Below are 13,386 nucleotides of genomic sequence, written 5' to 3' on the forward strand. Positions count from 1 at the left end.
TTAAAATTGTCCAAAGACCTGGTCTAAGCTCTAGAATATTTTCTTGATGGCGAAGAAAATCCCATCAAAGCCAAGTGCCTTGTCAAATCCATATGAAGTCTCCAATACCCAAGATCAAATTATCATTCCATTGGCACAAGTACAATATTTCAAATACAATGATATCTTCATCTCAGTTTCTCCCTAGCTTGGAATTTCTTGTAATCTACCACTATCATTGGCATAAACAACACTGAATTTGAGGGAGTTTCCAAAAACAGGATGACAACGCAGTGCTTTATTTGGTTGGGTGCTGGTAAAAAAATGTGAAAGAGGAAAAACAATTTGGCACTAAGTGAGGTAAAGCTACTAACCTAGGTTACAATTGCAGCCTTGTGGATATAAAATCTTTAATTGTTTTGAGATTAAATGGAACCTAAATTGGAGACAATTATCCAAATATTGGGAAATGGAGATCATATTGTCTCTTTCTTCTCAATGGGGCAGGTAAATATCTTATATCTACAGAGCAAAAGAGTTCAAAGAAGATAAACGAGCACATATTGCTGCAAAATTTAATTCCTCAAGACTTGAAATTATACATTGGTGTACACCTATTGTTACACTCTGTTTTTGTGCAGACCAGTTAGTAGTCTCTTAACATATTATTTTTTTTGAAATGATGATCTCTTAATTAATTTTATTCGATTAACTATTTTGCTTGTTGGAAGAAAAGAAAAGGAAAAGCCCAAGAGAGATTCGTAGATGGGGAAGCTTTTATAATGTAAGACTTGGAATATAACAAATGGCAGAATAGAACACCATAACTAGTTTGGGCACCATTGCTTCTAAGATAGCTAAGGTGCTCATGGTTCAGTCAATTGGCAAGCTCTAAGGTTTCAAAAATATAGGGACTGTTATTGCAACACGGTGAGGGATTGGAATTATGAAAAATCAATGGGTGTGACAGAAATTGTTATATTTGTCTCAAATTCTATTCCATGTACACTCCTACGTCTGTGGGGAGAAAGTTTTATATTGGGATTAGGAATCTATAGAGCAAGGATTGTTGCATAGTGATGAATTGAAGCAAACATAAAAAGAGTTGTGTGTGGGTGGAAGATGACTCTGCTCATGTCATATCTTGGGAGCTGCAAAAGTCTACTGGACCGTAGAGATTCACAAATCTTACCAACTGTATCTGTGACCTCTGCAAACCTTGGTCTACTTGTCTATCAAGTATGCACGCATGCCCTGCTCGGCAAATGATAAATCCGATGACCAGACCAAATCTGGAACAGATCTTGCATCCCCAATTGTTTCTGAATTTTACCCATTGATGTATTTATCCTTTTGTTGCAGCTGGCTTAGGGAGTTAGGGGCATCTAGGCCCTTGCCGATGTTTTTCTTCTTTTTATTTTTAATAAATTCATATTTTTTTAAAAGTTTTTAATAAATTAATATTCACAAAAAATATAGAGAGGAAAGTCTATATGCAAGGTGCCACATTCCAATAATACCAGACTACTACAAAACTGAATCTCTGCTACAACAACTCAACTCAACTCAACAAAGCCTTTGTCGCAAACTAGTTGGGGTCGGCTAGATGAATCCTTTAGAAAAAATTCATGAAGAAGGTAATAAGAATCTACCCGGCTCTAATCCTAGTTCTAGTTGGGTTCTTCTACGTGGATCATTTTCTTCCATTCTATCCTATCCAAGGTTATGTTCTCTGTTATGTTCCTAGCTATTAATGCTACAAAACCAAGTAAATTAATGCTATTTACTATATTATGGCTCATTCTAATTCTACCTCCAGGGTAACAATTGATAAGCTCAATGCACTTTTGGAAAGAAATTCAAGAAAAACAATAGATAGCAAGACCAATTGAATCACAAATCATTTTCCAAATCAAAATTCTATAACAAATTAGATATGACAAAGTTGCTACTCGAATAAATACTTCCACAAGCAAGTGATGCTCACTTAGAAATTACTTGATACAACTCAGACCAAAATCAGAAAATTCTAACCTGATCATCTGCAGGGGAACTTTTGGAACCCCTCATTAAATCCAAAAAACCTGAAAAAAAAAAATATAGAACTTTCAGACCTTGTTCACATAAATTTGTAGACCCGCCTAAATAAACCAATTTAGAAGAAACTTGTAAGTGCATGTTAGTGGTGTATATGGGGTTAGTTAGTATTTAGTTGTGGTTATATGTTTTAAAGTTATGGGTGTTGGTTATCGCTTATGTGTCATGTAGGTGGGTTAATAGGGTAGTGATATGGCAATCCTTTCTGCTTGTATTTCATGACTTATATCTTAATGAAAAGGAAGAGAATTTGCAAGCAAAACAGAAACTTTTGTTTCAGGAGAGTTATGGTTCCTCTCGAACTAAACCGTTAGGAGATCTAGTTGCCTCGAATCAACCCTTCCCTTTTCTTTCTCTCGTTTTCTTTGTTTATTTGTGTTACAGACAATTAGGCATGTAAAAATTGGAATCAAAGCAAGGTTTCAATTTGGGACAAACCGGAGCTATATATCTACTCCCGGCCAAACACTGGAAAAACCCTTAACCTGGTTACTTCGACATACTTGCATCCATTCAACAAGAAACCATGTAAAAACCCTAATATGATCGCTCCAACATAAAAGTTGTGCTGTTATAGTAATGAAGGCTACTGATATTTGCATTAACAATTACAAAGGAAAAGACAAGGTGACTTTGTGCCATTATCAAAAAATGGTAGTGCAAACATCAGTAGCCTTAATAAACATATTCACTAAACTCAAAAGTCAAAACAATAAAACCTTAATAAACAAAGGTTACTGACAATGGCACTACCATGTTTTGATAACTGTACTAACTCATCTTGTCTTTTATTATTTAAACAGCTGCAAAAGGTTATTATAGTTCCCAAAAAGCTGTCACAAGCCAATTAAAACAGAAAGGACAAGCTGATTTTGCCTAATTATTAAAACATTGTAGTGCCAATATCAATAGTTTTTTCATGAATTTTTTCTAAAGGAATCATTTAGCCGACCCCAACTAGTTTGGGACAAAGGCTTTGTTGAGTTGAGTTGAGTTGAGTTGAGTGCCAATATCAATAGCCTAAACAAATTCACTGAACCCAAACTATAAAACCCTAATCTGATCATTCCAAACATCACTTAAATAGATAAAATTCGACGCAATGGAGGACCGGATCTTGTTCAACAAGAAACCCCCTAAGAACCCTAATATAATCTCTCCAACATAAAAGTTGCTCTTGGAAACATCAATTTACAAATATTTTGAGACTTCTACACATTTTATGAGAATTTTTATCAAAAAATGTTCAAATTGATGTTTCCAAGAGCATTTAATTTCTGCTTAAGGACACTGATTAGCAAAACCCTAATATTAAACAAATTCACTAAACTCAAAACAATAAAACCCTAATAAACAAATTCACTAAACTCAAAACAATAAAACCCTAAAACCCTAAGATGATCATTCAAAACATCACCTAAATAGATAAAATACGACCCAACGGAGTACCAGATCTTCTTCACAATAAAAAGAAGAAACTTTTCCATCAGAAACGTTTTTTTTTTCTTGCAATCCAAACAGGACCTAAACTCAAAACAACAAAACCCTTGTTAGAAGGTGTATTGCATAGCCTAAGGGCATAGTGGTCTTTGTATGTTCTCTTTATATATAAATACTAAAGAAAGGGGGAGAAACCGTTACTTCTTCCTTTTCTCTCTAATCTCTTCTCCTCTCAACATGGTATCAGAGCCCTAGGGGTTTTTGTGCCCTAGGGACCATTGGAGAAGCTCCCCTTCTCTTTCTTCTCTCCTCCCTCCCTCCATCACGCTCCTCCCTACCAGCCCAATTTTTTTTTTCTTTTTCCGCCTTACTTTCACGCTCCAGGCTTTGAGTTTTTAGTTTTTAGGGTTTTCTTCTCAGCAAATGCTGCAAGTTACTTGCAGACGATTCGATCGACGTCGACTCTTTCTCATTCTCTCACACGAAAAAGTCTCTTATTCTTCTCCCTCAGTCTCTCACGCTGCAACTTGCAGACGATTCGATCGATTCTTAAGTTGCAGACGCGACAGCCTCTTCTTCTTCTCTCTCACAGACGCAGCCTCTTGACCTCTTCTTCACCTCCGGCCTCTGGCTCCTCCTCCCTCGCCCTCTCTCTCTCTTCCACCCCAATCTCTTTCTCTTTCTTCCCATTTTCACCCTTCCCTTCCTTTCCCTCATTAAAACCCTAATTTTTCCCTACTAATCCCATTTCCTATCCCTCGTGAAACCTTAAATCTCTAACCCTCTTTCTCTCTATGGTCTAAATTTCTTCCGCCCCTCTTTTTCTTCTTCGCTCCGCGACTCTGACCTTTCATCTTCTCCATTTCTGCCCTAGAGGCCCTATTATGTCCTTTTTTTCTCCTCTCATTCGTCGGAGTCACGCCACATTCTCTCACCACACATAGTGGTATCTTTATGCCCTAGAGGCCTTCTCATTTCTCTTGTCCCTTACTTTGACGTCGTGTGTTGTCTAGTTCGCCTTCGTTCCTTCTATGGATCCTCCTATTGTAGACAATCCCTCTCTCGGGCAAACATCTTCTTCTTCCACCCCTATTTCCACTTCATCGGGTGATGCCTCCTTCCTCCCGACGACCACGGTCAAACTTGATGGTTCCAATTATATGAATTGGAAAGTGGCGGTGGAAGTTTATCTCATTGCCAAAAGGAAGGTCTACACCATACGTTGTGACCCTCCTGCGGTTTTGGATCCTACTTATGAGCAGTGGGAAACGGATGATGCTCATATTTGTAGTTTACTCTGGCAGAGTATGAACCCACATATTTCAGGGACTATGATGCAGCTTCCGATTGCAAAGAGGATTTGGGATCATACTGCGGTTATGTTTTCAGGCGTCGGTAACCTCTCCCGTATTAGTGCCACATATTCTGAGTGGATGCATCTTCGGCGTGGTGACACCCCTCTTTCTACATACTATGGTCAGTTCGTCTCTCACTTTCAGCAGTTCGATATTTTTATGCCCTTAACGACAGACTTAGCCGTCGCCGCTCGGCAGTGGGATCAGCTTCGAGTTGTTCAGTTTCTTGAGACCTTGGGCTCCGAGTTTATGTTTTTTCGCCAGCAGATTTATGGTTCTTGCACTATGCCTTCCCTCGAGGAGGTCTATCAGCGGGCACAACAGTGTCTAGGTGGAGCCTCTCTTACTCCTGCTGTTTTTTATGGTCATGCTACCGCGGCATATGCAGTAGGAGATCGTCCTGCCCGTGGTGATGGGATGTTTGGCCGAGGCCGTGGCCGTGACTCTAGCCGTGGCGGACGTACCATGGGTACGGATTTCTCTAGTGGCAGGGGATATGGTGGCCGACCTCGTCCATATTGTACACATTGACCGTGATGAGACCTGTTATGTGCTATATCCTGAGCGTCGTCCCCCGTTGCCATCTCAGTTCGGGCGATCAGCGCACCTTTCTACTCTGGAAGACTCTGATCCTCGAGCATTTTCCTTCGGCTCCAGCCCAGCTGTACTGTCTTTCACTCAGGCCGACTATGATGAGCTCCAGCGCCTACGCTTGGCCGCCCATCCTCCCAATTGCTGGCTTTGCACAGCCAGATAGCACTCCTGCCTCTCTTCTCAGTAGCTCGAGCTCCTGGATCATTGATTCGGGAGCCTCGAACCATGTGACAGGTACTCTATCATCACTCAGGCCTTTTCACCCTCTTTCCTCTCAGTCTATGACCCTCGCTGATGGCCGTACTACTCCCATTTCTGGTACAGGGAGTACCTCTCCCTACCCTGGCCTTACCCTCTCCTCTGTGCTTTGTGTTCCCCAGTCTCCCTTTAACTTACTTTCAGTCAGTCAGCTCACTAAATATCTTAACTGCTATGTCTCATTTTATCCATCTTATTGCTTATTACAGGATCTTGCGACTGGGAGGACGATTGGTAAAGGACGTGAGGTAGATGGGTTGTATCGTCTGGATGGAGGTCCCCCCCGTACCATTTTACACTGTTCTGTCGACGCCTACCAGTGGCACTGCCGCCTTGGTCATCCATGCATTGAGCGCTTACGGCGCACCTCTATAGTTTATGTTCCTATTCAGTCTTTCCAGTGCGAGGCCTGTGAACTTGGAAAACACCACCGTGTGTCTTTTCCCTCTAGGCTTGTTAGTCGGGCCTCGCACCCTTTTGCTTTAGTGCACTCTGATGTATGGGGTCCCCTGAGAACTCCTTCTATTTTTGGATATAGATATTTTGTTGTTTTCATTGATGACTATTCTCGCATGACTTGGCTGTATTTGCTTCACGATCGTTCTGAGGTTTTCTCTGTTTTTCGTACTTTTTATTCTGAGGTTACAAATCAGTTTAATTGTACCCTCAAATGCTTGCGCACAGATAATGCTAGAGAATATTTCTCTACTACCCATGGGTTCTAGGATTTTCTTTCCAGTCAGGGTATTCTCCACCAGTCTTCCTGTGCTCACACCTCTCAGCAGAATGGTGTGGCTGAAAGGAAGATGCGCTCTTTACTTGATGGGGCTCGCTCTCTTCTTATTCAGATGCGAGTTCCCAAGAGCTATTGGGGTGATGCTGTTCTTACTGCATGCCACCTTGCCAACCGGCTTCCATCCTCGGTTCTTGGTGGCTCTTCCCCCTTTGATGTGTTATACCCTGGTCATGACCCCTTTCCTATCACCCCTAGGGTCTTTGGGTGTGTGTGTTTTGTTCACCACCTTGGTCCTGGCTTTGATAAGCTGGACCCTCGGGCTGAACGATGCATCTTTCTTGGGTACTCCCGTACCCAGAAAGGTTATCACTGTTACAGTCCTCGCCTGTGTCGGTCTTTTGTGTCTGCCGATGTCATATTCTTCGAGTCTAAGTCCTACTTTGTATCTTCTCATGAGACTCCTTCCACAGTTCCTGACTCGGACCTTCCTCTTCCCCTCCCCACCCTTCCGGCTCCTCTCCTATCCCCTCCTGTATTAGTTCATGAGACTATTCATGTTTGTGATCCCTCCTCTTCACTACAGGCTCCTCCTCCCGCTCCTCCGCAGACATATCCTCGTCGGCCGAGATCTACAGCTCATCCTCGTCGGCCGAGATCTACAGCTCATCCTCGTCGGCCGAGATCTACAGCTCATCCTCCTCTGCCTGCGCCATCGTCCTTGCAGCCTGAGATCACCCCCCCACATCTCAGGTACCTCTCTCTCCTACTTCTTCAAATTCTCTCATTGCTTCTCGTACTCGTTCTCACAGTACTGCTCACCCTATTTCCTCTGTTATTTCATATGATTCTCTCACCCTGATGTTTCGGAGTTTTGTTTCCTCTTTGTCCTCTGTTTCTTTGCCACAGTCTTTATCAGCTGCACTTGATCATTCGGGATGGCGTGCGGCCATGGATCTTGAGATGGAGGCCCTCCAGGCCAATAAGACATGGGAGTTAGTTCCTCTTTCTCCTAGGGCTCGACCAGTTGGTTGTTGCTGGGTTTATGCCGTCAAACACTTACCTGACGGTACTATTGAGCGCCTTAAGGCGCGGTTGGTGGCAAAAGGCTATACTCAGACCTTTGGTGTTGATTATTTAGAGACTTTTTCGCCGGTCGCTAAGATTCCGTCTGTTCGTGTTCTTCTATCTCTTGCAGTTACACATGACTGGCCTCTGCATCAGTTAGATGTCAAGAATGCCTTTTTACATGGTGAGCTTACTGAGGAGGTGTATATGGAGCAACCTCCTGGGTATGTTGCTCAGGGGGCGATGTCCTTCTCAGTATGTCGGTTGCGGAAGTCTATATACAGTCTCAAGCAGTCTCCTAGAGCCTGGTTTGGACGATTCAGTGATGCTATCATGCACTATGGCATGAAGCAATGTGCAGTTGATCACTCCGTCTTCAGTTCTCATTCCACTACTGGTTGTGTGCTATTGATAGTATATGTCGATGACATCATCATTACAGGCAGTGATTCAAAGGGGATACGCAGGTTGAAAACCTTCTTGCAGAACGAGTTTTCAACCAAAGATTTGGGTCGTCTCAGATACTTTCTTGACATTGAGGTTGCATATTCTACTAGAGGTCTCTCCCTCTCACAGAGGAAATATGTACTAGATCTTCTTGAGGAGACAGGTCACCTTGGAGTGAAACCTGCGTCTGCTCCCATGGACCCAAATGAGAAACTTCTTCCAGAAGAAGGAGATTTATTAGATGACCCTGGCAGATATAGGAGACTAGTGGGTAAGCTCATATATCTTACAGTCACTCGTCCAGATATATCATTTGCTGTTGGCTCAGTCAGCCAACATATGAGCTCACCCCGTACTTCTCACTGGGCAGCAGTGATTCAGATTTTTCGCTACTTGAAAGAAGCACCAGGGAAAGGACTCGTATTCAAGAAGCATGGTCATACCCGGGTAGAAGGCTTCTGTGATGCAGACTGGGCAGGATCTCCAGCAGATAGGAGATCTACCACTGGATATTGCACCTTTGTTGGTGGCAATCTAGTGTCCTAGAAAAGTAAGAAGCAGGACATAGTCTCCAAGTCGAGTGCCGAATCAGAGTATCGTGCTATGTCTCATACCAGCGCGGAGCTTATTTGGTTACGTTCTCTCCTTTCAGAGATTGGTTTCTCTTCATCTGCTCCAGCTCAGCTGTATTGTGACAATCAAGCTGCAATTCATATAGCTACCAATCCGGTCTTTCATGAGAGAACCAAGCATATAGAGGTTGATTGCCACTTCATTCGCCAAAGGATACAAAGAGGTGAGTTTCATGTTTCTTTCACGAGATCTGCTGATCAGTTAGCAGATGTGTTCACAAAGCCCTTAAGCTATACAAAATTGAGTGACATATGTAACAAGCTTGGAATGTACAATATATACATTCCAGCTTGAGGGGGAGTGTTAGAAGGTGTATTGCATAGCCTAAGGGCATAGTGGTCTTTGTATGTTCTCTTTATATATAAATACTAAAATAAGGGGGAGAAAACGTTACTTCTTCCTTTTCACTCTAATCTCTTCTCCTCTCAACAACCCTAATAAACAAATTCACTAAACTCAAAACAATAAAACCCTAAAACCCTAAGATGATCATTCAAAACATCAGCTAAATAGATAAAATACGACCCAACGGAGTACCAGATCTTGTTCACCATAAAAAGAAGAAACTTTTCCATCAGAAACGTTTTTTTCTTGCAATTCAAACAGGGCCTAAACTCAAAACAATAAAACCCTAAGCTTATCATTCAAAACATCACCTAAATAGATTTAAAATCAGAAACTTGGGTTACCTTTAAAATCATTTAGAGGGGGTTCCAAGCAAGCTGGCCTGCTGCAATTCGAGCTCGTTCATCTGTTGTTCTCGATCCATCTCGATGATTAGAGGGACTACGAGTACGAGAAAGGTTGTTCCCGCAATCCAAGCAGCTTTTCCGGTGCTTTTGAGGAGTTTTTTGGCGGCAAAAGTCGCTTCAGTAGCAGCTCTTCTGCCTTGATGAACGATTGAAGACTGTGAGAATGAGGTTGAAACCCTAGCTACGATTCCTTCGTTGTTGGTTTTTGTACTAGGTAGAGATAGAGAAGGTCTTTTGCTCTGAGACATTTTTTGTATCCGAGAGAGAGAGAGAGAGAGAGAGAGAGAGAGAGAGAGAGAGTGGGTTTAGTAAGTTAAATTATATGATGAAAGGCCTTATGGTCCATTATTTTTTACGTACGGTCCCACACCATAGGATGATCAAAACCATCCATTTGATGGGACCCGACCTAAATAGATTGCCCCAAAAATCATTTCCATGAGTTGATCCTAACCATCCGATCTGTAGAGGATCTATATTGGCATTGCATCCCTTAAGGGAAATGATTTCAGCGCTCCAACATTTTGATAAACATGTGCTCCACATGTTGTAGTGTAGTATTTAAGGGCTTTAAAAGTTTTTTTGAGAACCGTAATATTATCTGACAACCCTTTAAATACTACACGACAAAAGTTAGAGCCCGTGTTTATCAAAACATTGGAGTGCAGAAATCATTTCCCTCCCTTAAAAGTTTCTTTGTAAAGTCATTAGAGCACAAGGAAGGAAGAGGTAATGTTCCCATTTTCTTCTTAATCGCTTGAAATCCAATCCTAGGAGATGGAATTAACTGCCCCTTCAATTAAATTTTGGATTTAACCCTTATAATTGTCATGCACGTGCATTCAACACCACACACTAACTCCACAATGACCACTTCACAACCCGTGTAATTTTTATTTTATTTTTTTTGGTAACGAAGGGTATCCCCACCCCCTTCGAGAGTAGGACTATTTCCCTACGGATGCGCACAATCACCCGGAAACCACGCACATCGGGTAAGCAAGGGGGGATTTGAATGCTCGTCACTGGGGAGAAAACCCATGACTTTACGCCAAAGAGCCACACCCTTAATTGACCAAACGGGGTGAGAGAATTTTTTTTGCATCATAATAGGGCACACTTAAGACCATTTCTAACCAGCCCACATGTATACCATGAAGATTGATCGTGGCTCTAGTAAGAAACCTCCCTTCCATTGATCCGAAAGTATCAACAAATCTACGGTGGAGATTGGCAGAGAGTTGTGGTGTCGTAATCCTTTTCACTCATTTAAAATATTTTAACATTTAGCACCAAGAAATTGAGATGCATAGAATTTTTTCACACCCCATGCATAGCATGGATGGGGTCGACCATCTCCACCCGAACCCATGCATAGGGTGGGGCCACCAGATGTTTTGATGGGGTTGGGCACCCAGCACCCAGATTTACAACGATGAGCCCCCCCCCTCCCCCCCCCCCCCCCCCACAATTTTACACCTCATGTTTTATGGGGTGGGCCACCATCTCCATGCAAACTGTGCATCGCGTAGGGTGCCTCAACATTTTACACTTCATATTTATGAGGTAGGGCCCACCATTTCATACCTCATGTTTCGATGTGTGGGTCCCGTCATCTCTAGCCAAACTCATGCACGCATAGGATGGGACCCACCATTTTGGACCTGATGTTTTGATAGGCTGGAGCCCACCATTTTAAAATGACCCATGCATAGCATGTACAAAGATCTAATACAAAACAAGTAATAACAAAGATAACGGCTATCACTACAATGAAAAAAAGAAAGGGGCTGTTATGCTCATTCCTAAAAGATACTTATTTGGTCCCACTTCTGTCTCTTGCGCGGGCGATTAGATCCGTTGATTTGGACAGCAACCATATTTATGGGAAAATCCCATTGAGAACACCTTGATCGGATGATTCCAGGCCCTTGATCCGTCATAGATCGTTTAGGCCTGTTTGGATTGCAAGAAAAATATTTCCCGTGGAAAAATTTTCTTAGGGATTTTTGTTTATAAGAGAGAAATGATGTACTTATGAGTTATTTTATATTTAGAGGAAGGGAAATAATATATTCGCCTTTTTTTACTTGGGACAGCCCCTCTTGTGTATTTATGACTACCCTTTTACACAAGAGGGGGCTGCCCCAAGTTAAAAAGAATGGGCGAATATATCTTTTCCCATAGAGGAATATCATTATAAATTGAAGGTTGAACTACTTTTGTTCAAGTTACGCATTTTATTTATAATTAAACAATGAAAAAGCATGAAATGTTGGAAAAGAATTTCCAAGCTTTTTTAGAAAATTCGTCCAGAAAAGCAAAGCCATTGATTTTTTGTAGTTCTTTATCTTATGCATGGGATATGTTCAGTGAGATAAACGGTCTCGATTTCACATCCACGCCCCTTGTGTGAACGAAAAGTTGCCTTTTACCGGTGATCGTAAAAGTGACTTTCTCGTAGAAGTGTGAAAGCAACTTCAGATGTTCACATGTAATTCTAGCGGAGAAAGTGAAATATTTATTGGGATTTTTCCACGGTGTAGCTTTGTTTACACCTCATGCATCGCATGGGTCGGCCCATAATTTTTTTAGGCATGTTTTGACAAAGTGAGACCCATCAATAGCATAGGTGGAGCTAGCACATCATTTTACACCTCATGTTTTGATATGGTGGTGTGAAACCCATGCCCACGGTGGACCACCATTTTTGGTCCGTCCCACCCTCTTAACTCAAATCCATGCATCATGTGGGGCCCATTATTTTACACTCATGGGACAAGAATGCTAGTCCTATATATATTATTTTACACGACCTTATATTGGTAATCAGATAGCTTATCTGAGCTAGAGACTCTAAATAGGATGGGAGCATGTGCTTGTTGGGTTATGTTAGATATCGATTCTATAGGAACTAACATAGATAGGGTGTTCCTAAGAAATCATATCTGTATAGGATCATGGTAAGTGTTGATTTGTGGAGGTTTAAAATAGACGGCTAGAAAATGAGTCCATTTTGTGCCTGTACAAATCGATGGTTAGGATGATTGTATGAAGATGGTTTCTTAGGAACACCCTACCTATGTTAGGTTTTATTGAATGAATGGGTTAGATGAGTCAAACAACATGGGAGATGGTGTATATATAGTGGCTAGCTCAAATAAGCTATCTCAGGTTTACCTCAGATGCCGCTCCCCCTCTTATAGATAGTTTCTCTACCTCATCACGATGAAAGAGCACAAGAGGAGTCAAAATTGGCATACCCTAACTTCCGCTGAGCACGTTTTTCTTCTTTTTTAAACCCTCCAAGATGCAGAGATCATGCTTCTTTAAGTTTGTGAACTGAATTTTATACGCTCCAATATCTATCCGAATCATAATCTTCTCTTGTTCTCATGCATGTAATAAAAAAAAAGAGAAACTTGTGGACTTACATGCAAAGTAGGTCCTTGAAAACCCAAGACATGCATTTTCATCAAATCAAGTATGTGATCTCATCAAAATTGGTCATTATCTGCAAATAAGATTATTTTAATTTAAAAATCAACTTAACAAATCAAGAGCGAAATGCCCGATTATAGAATTGCAACGACTGTGTCTCTTTTGTTGAAGTTCTATTTTTATAGAGAAAAATGTGCCCCCCTTGAGAATAAGAAACGTCTTTTCTCGGACATGTCAGATAACCTTGGGTCACTGGTCATCCGCCGGGAGTTTCAGGCTTAATACCGATACTTTTGCAACAAATCTGTTCGGAGAAGACGAATAGTAATGTCAAAAAAAATTGCTGATTAAAATGGTAAGTATTAGAGAATATAATCAAATCGTAGATTGATTTGATTATGTGGTAGATTAAGGAAGAAGGCTATATTAAGTAACAAGATTAGATTAGGATTATCTCCCCAAAATCATGTCATATATCTTTCTATGTTTATCTTCTTGAGTGTTCCTCTACATAAACACTAATTGGGCTTGATTGTAATACATCCAAGAATACGTTGGATGAAGGCAAGACCGGGGAAAAAAAAAGAGG

General features: G+C 41.4%; 1 pseudogene across 1 annotated transcript; it reads right to left on the minus strand.

Moving 5' to 3' along the window:
• Window positions 1–1,837: 1,837 nt before the first annotated feature.
• Window positions 1,838–9,640, minus strand: LOC143858027 (mitochondrial import receptor subunit TOM9-2 pseudogene; annotated as a pseudogene). The gene is made up of 2 exons (XR_013238843.1): window positions 9,294–9,640; window positions 1,838–2,063 (listed from the first exon to the last, which is right to left on the minus strand). The product of XR_013238843.1 is annotated as a mitochondrial import receptor subunit TOM9-2 pseudogene (transcript).
• Between the last annotated feature and the right edge of the window lie 3,746 nt (window positions 9,641–13,386).

The sequence above is a fragment of the Tasmannia lanceolata genome, unplaced genomic scaffold, assembly GCF_043159265.1.
Source record: "Tasmannia lanceolata isolate RefF3 unplaced genomic scaffold, GAP_Taslan_0.1 ptg000025l, whole genome shotgun sequence".
Lineage (NCBI taxonomy): Eukaryota > Viridiplantae > Streptophyta > Magnoliopsida > Canellales > Winteraceae > Tasmannia > Tasmannia lanceolata.